A 12,856-nucleotide genomic window follows, 5' to 3' on the forward strand; every position below is an offset into this window, starting at 1 on the left:
CTGAGATAAAATAAAGAATATAAGACATGATAGTATAAGATAAGCAGTACAGTTGAAAACTAATGATAAGAATTTAATACAGGAAAATAAGGAATTCAATAACTGAAACAGAGGCAAAAACAATCATAAGGAAATAACCAGGGATATCTCAGTATCTCGAGGATCTCTTAGTACTAGACCTGTCAAACGGGCAGGGTCGACCCACTGTTGTTGCTATTTTTATTTTTAGAGCAATCCTCTGTATGAAACTTATAACCATTCACTACGTACTTAGACATTGTTGTGACCTGAAGCCCAGGTCCCCAAGATATATCTTTCAAAAATTGATTTACACCATTATTTGGATTATTTACCTACATAGAGTTAAAAAAATTCATAAGTTAGCACAACTTATGAATCAATTTTTATACATTCACTACATATATATATATATATATATATATATATATATATATATATATATTTTGAATTTGGTAAAAAATTAAATCCAAACATTAAAAAAAAGAATATAGTTCAAGACACTATGAGGCGTCTTGTCGAATTCAATATGTTTTAGACTATTAGTTATAGAAATAGTTGAATTCGATATGTTTCTCAAGTTCTAATGTTAATAAAGTATGATTTTTCATTCACTTTTATTCTAATTGGTTCAAGGACATGTAGTAATTTCAAGTTCGTATATATGTAAAAAGTTTGAATTTATTTTATCATTTATTAGTTTTTAACTTCTTTTAATTAAATTGGATTCGGCCCATAGGGCCCGGGTTAAGGGATTACGGGTTACGGGCCCGGGTTGGATCAACATATTTTGATTAATGGGTAAAATCCGGACCGACCCTTATAAAAAAGTGAACCGGACCAGCCCGGTTAAGAATCCATAGGCCAAGAGTCAACGGATTTGGGTCCGGATCAGGTCGACCCATATAATAGGTCTACTTAGTACCCTCAATATATGCCAGGGATCCCTTGGTATCCCGAGGATCTCTCGGTATCTTCAATATATTATAGGGATCTCTTAGTATCCCGAGGATCTCTCGGTATCCTCAATGTATGATAGGAATCTCTTGGTATCCCGAGGATCTCTCGATATCCTCAATGTATGATAGGGATCTCTTGGTATCCTGAGGATCTCTTGGTATCATCAATATACGTGCTAGGGATCTCTCGGTATCCCACACTTCATCTCAAATCGTAAATGCGTACAGGGGATCTCCTAGGATGTCGTCCCGTAGTCCCAAAGTAAAACACACAATAATGGCACAAGGAATACTCAAATAAATTCAGCTTCATAACAAGGTAACACAGACAATTCTAATCTAGCATGCTTCACGTAATACAAATAAGACAGTTAAAGCAAATAAAGCAATTAAGTCAATTAGACATGCTTCTCTAACTAACAGCAGGTTTAAAAGTGCAAGTAGAATAAATAGAAAAGGAAAACACAATTAAAGTTACTTAATGAAAACCGAATTTTTAACAAATAGCACAAGTACGCACTCGTCACCTCGCGTACAAGGCATTTCAATTATCACAATACCAATCCTAAGGGTAAGGTCCCCACACAAGGTTAGATAAGCCACTAACCTCGAACCGGCTCAAAATCAACTTGAAATCACGCTCTTGCCATGAGTACTCGACTCCAAATGGCCCAAATCTATTCAATTCAATTGCATAATGTAAATAATACTTCAAGTAACTGATTCTACAAAGAAATTCTAAGCTAATACGCGAAATTAGGTAAAATGACCAAAATGTCCCTCGGGCCCACGTCTCAAAATCGGGTAAAATTTATATTTTTAGAATCCTCACACTCTCCCGAGTTCATGCATACCAACATTATCCAAATGTAAGGTCAAATTCCCAATCAAAAGTCTGAATCTAGGTCTAAGAACTTACTTCCAACTTTTCCCCAATTTTTATCTCCAATCCGAAATTAAATGATGAATTCATATTTAAATTAATGGGTTACAAGAAAAAAGGAGTTAAGAATCATTACCCAATAAATATATCTGAAAATTCCTCAAAATCTCGCTCAAAGCCGAGCTTCCAAACTCTAGTTTTGATAAAAATGGCTAAACCCCCGACTTTGAAATTTTATATCTGCCCAGGTAAATCCTTCTTCGCGAATGCGGAAGGACCCTCACGTTCGCGAAGCACAACATCGCTTGGACCAGATTTCCTTCATTGCGAACACGATGCCCCCTGTCGCGAACGCGGTAGCAAACTTCCCCCTCCTACGCGAACTTGGGACCCTCTTCGCGAACACGTAGGCATACGACCTCTCAGCTTCGCGTACGCGGGACCCTCTTCGCGAACACAAAGCGTTAAGCTTCCACCAGTCCCAGCTCACTCTTCGCTAACGGGAAACCCCAATCGTGAACGCAAAGAAGGAAACCAAAACTGGAGACCTGCTGCATTTTCTGCAATCCTCTAAGTCCAAAAATGACCCATTGAGCATCCAAAACACACCCGAGGGCCCCGGGACCTCAACTAAACCTGCCAACCGATCCTAAAACATCATTCAAACTTGTTCCAACCTTAGGAATGCTCAAAACAATATCAAAACACCTACTTTTCATCGGATTCAAGCCTAAGAATTCCAAAAACTCTAAAAAATACACTTTCGATCAAAAAGTCTATTAAACCTCGTCTGAATGACCTGAAATTTTGCAAACACGTCACATTAAACACTGAGGAGCTACTCCAACTTTCGGAATCCCATTCCAACCCTCGGATAAAAAATCTCACTATCGAACGGAAACTTCAAAAATTCAACTTTCGGCATTTCAAGCCTAAATTAGCTACGGACCTCCAAAATACAATCCGAACACGCCCCTAAGACCAAAATCACCCGACAGAGCTAACGGAACCATAGAATTTCTATTCCAAGGTCGTCTTTATATTGTTTCGACTACAGCCAACTTTCCAACATTTAAGCTCTCATTTAGGGACTAAGTGTCCCAAAACTCTCCGAAACTCAAAGCAAAACATCCCGACAAATCAAAATAACAGAAATAAACTTGGGGAAAGCATTTAATGGGGGATCGGGGCATAAATTCTTAAGATGACCGACCGGTTCGTCACATCCTCCTACACTTAAACATTCATGCATCCTCGAACGAGCATAAAGACATACCTAAAGTAGTGAAAAGATGAGGGTAACGGCTGCGCTTATCCTGCTCGGCCTCCCAGGCCGCCTCCTCGACCAGCTGACCTCGCCAATGAACCTTCACGGATGCAATGTTCTTTGACCTTAGCTTTCTAACCTGCCTGTCCAATATTGCCACTGGCTCCTCAACATAGGATAGATCCTTGTCCAATTGGACTGAACTGAAATCCAATACGTGCGACGGATCACTGTGATACCTACAGAGCATCGAAACGTGAAATACCGAATGAACTTCTGCCAAGCTGGGAGGTAAGGCAAGCTCATAAGAAACCTCCCCAACACGCCTCAATATCTCAAAAGGGCCAATAAACCTTGGACTCAACTTCCCTTTCTTCTCAAATCTCATAACACCCTTCATAGGCGAGTAGAAACCGCTCTCCAACCATATAGGAAACATTACGAACCTTTCGGTCTACGTAACTCTTCTGTCTGGACTGGGCTGTACAGAGTCTATCCTGAATCACCTTAACCTTCTCCAAAGCATCCTTAACTAAGTTTGTGCCCAATAATCTAGCCTCACCCGGCTCAAACCAGCCTATCGGGGATCTACACCATCTACCATATAAAGCCTCATACGGTGCCATCTGAATGCTGGACTGATAGCTGTTATTGTAAGCAAACTCTGCCAATGGCAAGAACTGATCCCAAGACCCTCCAAACTCAATCACACACGCATGGAGCATATCCTCAAGAATCTGAATAGTGCGCTCGGATTGTCCGTCCGTCTGAGGGTGAAATGTTGTACTCAACTCTACCTGAGTACCCAACTCATGCTGAACGGCCCTCCAGAACCGTAATGTTAACTGACTACCTCTATCTGAAATGATGGACACCGAAATACCATGTAGACGAACAATCTCCCGAATATAAATCTCCGCCAATCGCTCTGAATAATAAGTAGTACACACAGGAATGAAATGAACAGACTTGGTCAGCCGATCTACAATCACCCAAATAGCATCGAACTTCTTCAAAGACTGTGGGAGCCCAACTACAAAATCCATGGTGATCCACTCCCACTTCCACTCCGGAATCTCTATCTGCTGAAGCAACCCACACGCTCTCCGGTGCTCATACTTCACCTGCATGGATGGAATACCGTGAACTATGGGCCTCTTCTAGGATCAACTCTCGAAACCCATCAACATTGGGTATACAAATCCGACCCTACATCATTAATACCCCATCATCACCAATAGTCATATCTCTGGCATCACCGTACAGAACCTTGTCCTTGAGGACAAGCAAATAAGGGTCATCATACTAACGCTCCCTGATACGATCAAATAGGGAAGACCGAGAAACCACGCAAGCTAGAACCCGACTGGGCTCCAAAAGATCCAATCTCACAAACTGGCTGGCTAAGGCCTGAACATCCATCGCCATAGGCCTCTTCCGATGTTGGTAAATAAACCAAACTCCCCAAACTCTCTGCTCGGCGACTCAAATCATCGGCCACCACATTGGCCTTGCCCGGGTGATATAAAATAGTGATGTCATAGTCCTTTAGCAACTCTAACCACCTCCTGTGGCGCAAATTTAGATCATTTTGCTTAAACAAGTGCTGCAAGCTCCGATGGTCAGTATAAATCTCACAGGGAACCCCGTATAAATAATGGCGCCAAATCTTCAAGGGGTGAACAGTGGCAACTAACTAAAGGTCGTGAACATGGTAGTTCTTCTCATGTATCTTCAACTGTTTGGATGCGTAAGCAATCACCCTACAGTCCTGTATCAACACCACTCTGAGACTAATCCTCGAGGCATCATAATAGACCGTATAAGACCCCAAACCTGTAGGCAGTATCAAAATTGAGGCTGTAGTCAAAGCTGTCTTGAGCTTCTAAAAGCTCGCCTCACACTCCTCCGTCCACTGGAATGGAGCACCCTTCTAGGTCAACCTGGTCATAGGGGTTGCAATCGATGAAAACCCTTCCACAAAACGACGGTAGTAGCCAGCCAAGCCGAGGAAACTGCGGATCTCGGAAGCTGAGGATGGTCTAGGCCAATTCTGCACAACCTCTATCTTATTCGAATCCACCTGAATACCCTCACTCGATACCACGTGGCCTAAGAATGCCACTGAATCCAACCAAAACTCACATTTTGAGAACTTAGCATATAACTTCTTCTCTCCTAGAGTCTGAAGCACAGTCCTCAGGTGATGCTCATGATCTTCCCGACTCCGGGAATACACCAGAATATCATCAATAAAGACAATGATGAATGAGTCAAGATACGGCCGGAACACACTATGCATCAAATGCATAAAGGCTTCTGGGGCATTGGTCAGCCTAAATGACATAACAAGGAACTCGTAATGACCATACCGAGTCCTGAAAGCAGTCTTCAGGATATCTGGCTCCCGAAACTTCAACTGATGGTAACTTGAGTGCAAATCAATCTTAGAAAACACTCGTGCGCCCTGAAGCTGGTCAAACAGATCATCAATATGAGGTAGAGGATAACGGTTCTTCACTGTAACCTTGTTTAACTGGCGATAATCAATACATATACGCATAGAACCATCCCTTTTCTTCACAAACAAGACAGGAGCACCCCAAGGTGGTACACTAGGCCGAATAAAACCCTTATCAAGCAATTTCTGTAACTGATCCTTCAACTCAGGAGGAGCCATACAATACTGAGGAATAGAAATGGGCCGAGTGCCCGACAATAGATCAATGCCAAAATCAATATCTCTATTAGGCATCATGCCTGGAAGATCAGTTGGAAACATATCGGGAAAATTTCGTACTACTGGGACTGAATAAATTAAAGGGGTATCAATACTGATATCTCTCACATAAGCTAAATACGCGTCACACCCCTTCTCAACCATACGCTGAGCTTTAAGAAAAGAAATAACTCTACTAGGAGTGTGATCTAACGTACCCCTCCACTCAACACACGGTACACTTGGCATAGCCAGCGTCACGGCTTTGGAGTGACAATCAAGAATATCATAATGGGGGGACAACCAGTACATGCCCAAGAAAATGTCAAAATCTACCATGCTGAGCAACAATAAATCGGCTCTGGTCTCAAAACCACTAAGAGCAACCAAACACGACCGATGAACGTGGTCCACAATAAGAGAATCTCCCACAGGAGTATAAACATAAACAGGGGAACTCAAAGAATCCCGAGATACACCCAAATGCGGAGCAAAATAAGAAGAAGCACAAGAATAAGTAGAGCCTGGATCGAATAGAACCGATGCATCTCTGTGACAAACCAGTATAATACTTGTGATGACAGAATCGGAGGCAACAACCTCGGTACGAGCAGGAAGGGCATAGTATTGGGCCTGGCCTCCTCCTCTAGGGCGACCTCTGCCTCCCCGACCTCCACCTCTGGCTGGCTGAGCAGGTGGGGTAGCAACTGGAGCTGTAACCATAGCCAGAGAACTCTGCGGGGCACGTTGTAATTGAAAAGTCTATGAAGGTGCACTCCTCCCAAGTCTAGGGCAATCCCTCACCACATGGTGTGTGTCACCACACTCAAAACAAACTTTGGGAGGACGTGGTGGCTGTGACTGGCTCAGGCCAGGTCTGCTGGACTGACTTCTGAAAGCACCCCACACAGGAGTCACGCTAGATACTGGAGGTGCATAATAAGGCTCCTGAGGTCTAGGAGGAGCTGGAATACCACTGGCTGCTGGAAAAGATGAATGAACAGGGCAACTCATATAACCCTTACCATGATGACCTGCTGCTAGGGCACGGGCACCAGAGAAATGGCCCGACTCTTGAGACGTCTTGGCCTCTATCTCTTCTCTCTCCCTAGCATGCATGCCCTCAATCCTCCTAGCAATGCTCACCACCTGCTAATAAGAAATATCCATCTCCAACCCACGAGCCATGCTAGACCTGATGCTAGGAATAAGGCCCTCAATAAACCGACGAACCCTCTCGCGAACAGTAGAAACCAAGGTTGGTGTATGCCTAGCCAAACTAGTGTAACGGACAGCATACTCTGAGACAGTCATAGTACCCTGGCGCAAATGCTCAAACTGTGCGCACCATGCATCCCTGAGGCTCTGAGGAACATACTCTCTCAGGAACAGATCTGAAAACTGAGTCTAAGTTAGTGAAGTAGCCTCATCCGGACTATCTAACTCATAGGTACGCCACCACTTATAGGTGGCTCCTCGAAGCTGGAAAGTAGTGAAGGAAACCCCGCTCGATCCTGATATACCCATGGTATGGAGAATGTGGTAACTCTCATCTAGAAATTCCAAAGCATCCTCCGATGCTAGACCGCTGAATATAGGAGGCCTACTCAAAGCATCCTCCGATCCTCGGAAGCCGCTGCCCTACCCTCGGGCTAAACCGGCACTGCATGCAGTACAAGAATAATCTCAGGGACCTACTCAACATGCACTCACTGCTCAGGAGTGCGGACGGCGGGAGTTTGTGCTCCTCCACCAGCCTGAGATGTAGCTGCAGCAAGGGGAAGCAACCCTGCCTGAGCCAGAATGGTGTACATGCTCATGAACTGTGCCAGAGTCTCCTAAAAAGCTGGAGTAGTAGTAGCAATAGGCATGTCAGGTGCCTGGACTTCGGCTGGAACTGCTGGTGGTACCTCGGCGGCAGCTCGCGCAGGTGCTCTGGCTGCACCACGTGCGCGTCCTCGACCTCTACTCCGGCCCCAGCCTCTAATGGCTGCAGTAGGGGGCACGGGTGCCTGATCATCTCCGGTAGCACATGTCCTCACCATCTGTGAGAGAATAGAAGATAGAAGTTTAGAATTGTGATGTCAAAATATAGTACGACAAGGAAATCAAATAAAGTGAAATTTTCCTAACAGTTACATAGCCTCTCGTAGATAAGTACAGACATCTCCGTACCGATCAGCGAGACTATAATAAACTAGCTTGTGATCTATGACTCCTATGAACCTAGAGCTCTGATACCAACTTGTCACGACCCCGGTTTGCCCTCCGAGAGCCATCGTGACGGCACCTAGTCCTCTATGACTAGGTAAGCCTAAATTGCGGAAGATAACCAAAGTGCGGAATAAAAACAAATTAAAACAGAATGAAGAGTGATAAAACAGTATTTAAAAGTGCCACTCGGCATACACAATATTTAACTCTCCACCAATACATACTTCCAAGACCCGGAAAACTATGAATCACAAGCTAAGGATCACTACACAGTATTCTAACTCTAGAATATCTAACAAGGAAAAGAAATACAGAAGGGCAAATGCTTAAAACCTAGAATAGAAAGGGACTCCTAGGTTTGCGGACGCGGCAGATATACCTCGAAGTCGCTGGAGCAGTCGCCTCGCCTCAAGAGTGATAGGACTGAGTCACAGTACCTAGATCTACACATGAAAAACATGCGCAGAAGGGGGCATGGGTACACCACATCGGTACTCAGTGAGTGCCAAGTCTAACTTCGGTCGGGTAGTGACGAGGAAGGTCAGAGCCCTACTGAGATAAAATAAAGAATATAAGACATGATAGTATAAGATAAGCAGTACAGTTGAAAACTAACGATAAGAATTTAATATAGGAAAATAAGGAATTCAATAACTGAAACAGAGGCAAAACCAAACACGAGGAAATAGCCGGGGATTTCTCAGTATCCCGAGGATCTCTTAGTACCCTCAATATATGCCAGGGATCTCTTGGTATCCCGAGGATCTCTTGGTATCTCGAGGATCTCTTGGTATCCTCAATATATGCTAGAGATCTCTTGGTATCCCGAGGATCTCTTGGTATCCTCAATGTATGATAGTGATCTCTTGGTATCCCGAGGATCTCTTGGTACCCTCAATGTATGATAGCGATCTCTTGGTATCAAAAGGATCTCTTGGTATCAAAAGGATCTCTTGGTATCCTCCATATATGCTAGGGATCTCTTGGTATCCCGAGGATCTCTTGATATCCTCAATATACATGCTGGGGATCTCTCGATATCCTACACTTCAGCTCAAATCGTAAATGCATACAGGGGATCTCCCAGGATGTCGTCTCGTAGTCCCAAAGTAAAACACACAACAATGGCATAAGGAATACTCAAATAAACTCAGCTTCATAACAAGGTAACACAAACAATACTAACCTAGCATGCTTAACGTAATACAAATAAGGTAGTTAAAGCAAATAAAACAATTAAGTCAATTAGACATGCTTCTCTAACTAACAGCAAGTTTAAAAGTGCAAGTAGAATAAATAGAAAGGGAAAACACAATTAAAGTTACTTAATGAAAACCGGATTTTCAACAATTAGCACAAGTACGCACTCGTCACCTCACATACAAGGCATTTCAATTATCACAATACCAATCCTAAGGGTAAGGTCCCCCACACAAGGTTAGACAAGCCACTTACCTCGATCCGGCTCAAATCAACCCGAAACCTTGCTCTTGCCACGAGTACTCTATTCCAAATATCCCAAATCTATTCAATTCAATTGCATAATGTAAATAATACTTCAAGTAACTGATTCTACAAAGAAATTCTAAGCTAATACGCGAAATTAGGTAAAATAACCAAAACGCCCCTCGGGCCCATGTCTCGGAATATGGTAAAATTTATATTTTCAGAATCCTCACACTCTCCCGAGTTCATGCATACCAAAATTATTCAAATCTTAGGTCAAATTCTCAATCAAAAGTCGAATTCTAGGTCTAAGAACTTCCTTCTAACTTTTTCCCAATTTTCATCTCCAATCCGAAATTAAATGATGAATTCATGTTTAGATTAATGGGTTACAAGCAAAAAAGAGTTAAGAATCATTACCCAATCGATATCTCTGAAAATCCCTCAAAATCTCGCTCAAATGTGAGCTCCCAAACTCTAGTTTTGATAAAAATGGCTAAACCCTCGACTTTGAAATTTTATATCTGCCCAGGTAAATCCTTCTTTGCGAACGCGGAAGGACCCTCGCGTTCGCGAAGCACAACTTCGCTTGGCCCAGATTTCCTTTATCGCGAACACGATGCCCCCTGTCGGGAAAATGCGGGACCCTCTTCGCGAACGCGTAGACATACGACCATGCGAAGCGTTAAGTTTCCACCAGTCCCAGCTTCTCTTCGCGAACACGAGACCCCACTAGAGAATGCGAAGAAGGAAACCAGAACTGGAGACCTGCTATATTTTCTGCAATCCTCTAAGTCCAAAAATGACCAGTTGAGCATCCGAAACACACCCGAGGTCCCCAGGACCTCAACCAAACCTGCCAACCGATCCTAAAACATTATTTAAACTTGTTCCAACCTTCAGAACGCTCAAAACAACAACCAAACACCTACTTTTCATCGGATTCAAGCCTAAGAATCCTAAAAACTCTAAAAAATACGCTTTCGATCAAAAGTCTATCAAACCTCATCCGAATGACCTGAAATTTTGCACACACATCACATTAAACACTACGGAGCTAATCTAACTTCCGTAATTCCATTCCGACCCTCAGATCAAAATCTCACTATCTAATCGGAAACTTCAAAAATTCAACTTTCGGCATTTCAAGCCTAAATTAGCTACGGACCTCTAAAACACAATCCGAACACGCCCTTATGCCCGAAATCACCCAACGGAGCTAACAGAACCATCAGATTTCTATTCCGAGGCCGTCTTCATACTGTTCCGACTACGACCAACTTTTCAACACTTAAGCTCTCATTTAGGGACTAAGTGTCCCAAAACTCTCCGAAACTCAAAACCGAACATCCCGACAAATCAAAATAGCAGAAATAAACTTGGGGAAAGCAGTTAATGGGGGATCGAGGAGTAAATTCTTAAGACGACTGGCCGGATCGTCACAAATATGTAGGAAAATCTCTCGGAATATCAATCCGTAGTCCCAAAGTAATTACCCAGAACAGGGGGATCTCCCGGGATATCGTCCCGTAGTCCCAATTATAAATGTGCAGGGGATCTCCTGAAATACTAATCCGTAGTCCCAAAGTAAATATGCAGGGGGATCTCCCAGAATACCTATCCATTTTCCCAAAGTAAATACACAACAGTCTCAAGAAAGAATCTTACAATTCTATTCAAGTTCGTATCAGGAAAACGGGAAATTTCTACTCTAAACATGCTACACAAAATCCAAGTAAGCAGTTAAAGCAGGTAAGACAGTTAAGTCACGTAAGCATGCTTTCCTAAGCTAAACAGGAGGCTTCATATACTAGTGTTGCTCAGTTAAAAGAAAACGTAGATATTTGCTTAATAAAAATGGGGGTTTTCAACAATTAATACATGTACGTACTCGTCACCTCGCATACACAACATTAATATAACAACAATACCAAAATCCTAAGGAGAGTTCCCCCCATAAGGTTAGACAAGCCACTTACATCGAACCAGCTTAAAAATCAATCTGATATCACGCTCTTGCCACGAGTATCCAACTCCGAGTGGCCCAAATCTAATCAAATCAATTACATAACATAAATAAAACTATAAGAAACTAATTTAACTAATGAATTTGAAGCTACGATGAGAAATAAGAAAAATGCCCAAAAATCCTCCCCGGGACCACGACTCAGAATCGGGTAAAATTATGGATTATGAACGTCCATTCACTCACGAGACCACTCGTCCAAAAATCACTCAATTCCGACAACTAAAACCCAATCAAAATCCAAAAACTTGGTTGGGGAACTTTTCCCCCAAATCCCCATTCTTTCACTCAAATCTTAGATTAAATGAGGAAAATAACAATAGATTAATGTTGTAGAACTAAATTAGTGATAGAAATCGTTACCCAATAGTTTTCCTTCAAAATCTCTCAAGAAATCGCCTTCTCCCGAGCTCAAAATTGATTTTAGAAGTTATGAATTCAAACCCTCAATTTCTCTCTTTTCTGCCCAGCGATTTAAGCTTCTGTGAGGGAATAATCGCACATGTGGTCCCGCTCCTGCGGCTCATACTCCGCACCTGTGGAATTTCATTAAAGGACCAGATTCCGCACCTGCGCTCCTTACCTCGCAGATGCGGTTCCGCTTCTGCGGTCCTTGAGTTGCATCTGCGACCAACTGTCCTTATGCCTTAGACCGCATTTGCAGTTTCCAACCTGCTTCTGCAGCGCCGCACCTGCGGTCCAAGCTCTGCAGGTGCGAAACCAACAAGTTCAGCAAGTTCAGAAAATTGCCTAAGTCCAAATCCAATTCCGTTAAGCATCTGAAACTCACCCGAGGCTCCCGAGACCTCAACCAAATATACCAACCAATCCTAAAACATCATACAGGCTCAGCCGAACCCTCAAATCACATCAAACAACGCTAAAACCACGAATCACCCTCCAATCCAGCCTAATGAACTTGAAATCTCAAGAATTCTACAACCGATGCCGAAGCCAACCAAACCATGTCCAATTGACTTCAAATTTTGCACATAAGTCACGTTCAATACTACAAAACTATTCTAACTTTCGGAATCAAATTCCGACCCCGATATCAAAATCTCACTATCGATACGGAAACTTCAAAATTCAACTTTCGGCATTTCAAGCGTAAATAAGCTACGGACCTCCAAAACCCAATTGAAACACGCCTCTAAGCCCAAAATCACCCAATAGAGCTAACGTAATTGAGGAATTCCATTCCAAGGCTGTGTTCATACCGTTTCAGCTATGGTCCAAATTCTAAAGTTTAAGCTCTCATTTAGGGACTAAATGTCCCAAAACACTCCGAAACTCAAAACGAATCTTCCCAGCAAATCAGAAT

Source organism: Nicotiana tabacum, chromosome 22 (assembly GCF_000715075.1).
Source record: "Nicotiana tabacum cultivar K326 chromosome 22, ASM71507v2, whole genome shotgun sequence".
NCBI classification, from domain to species: domain Eukaryota; kingdom Viridiplantae; phylum Streptophyta; class Magnoliopsida; order Solanales; family Solanaceae; genus Nicotiana; species Nicotiana tabacum.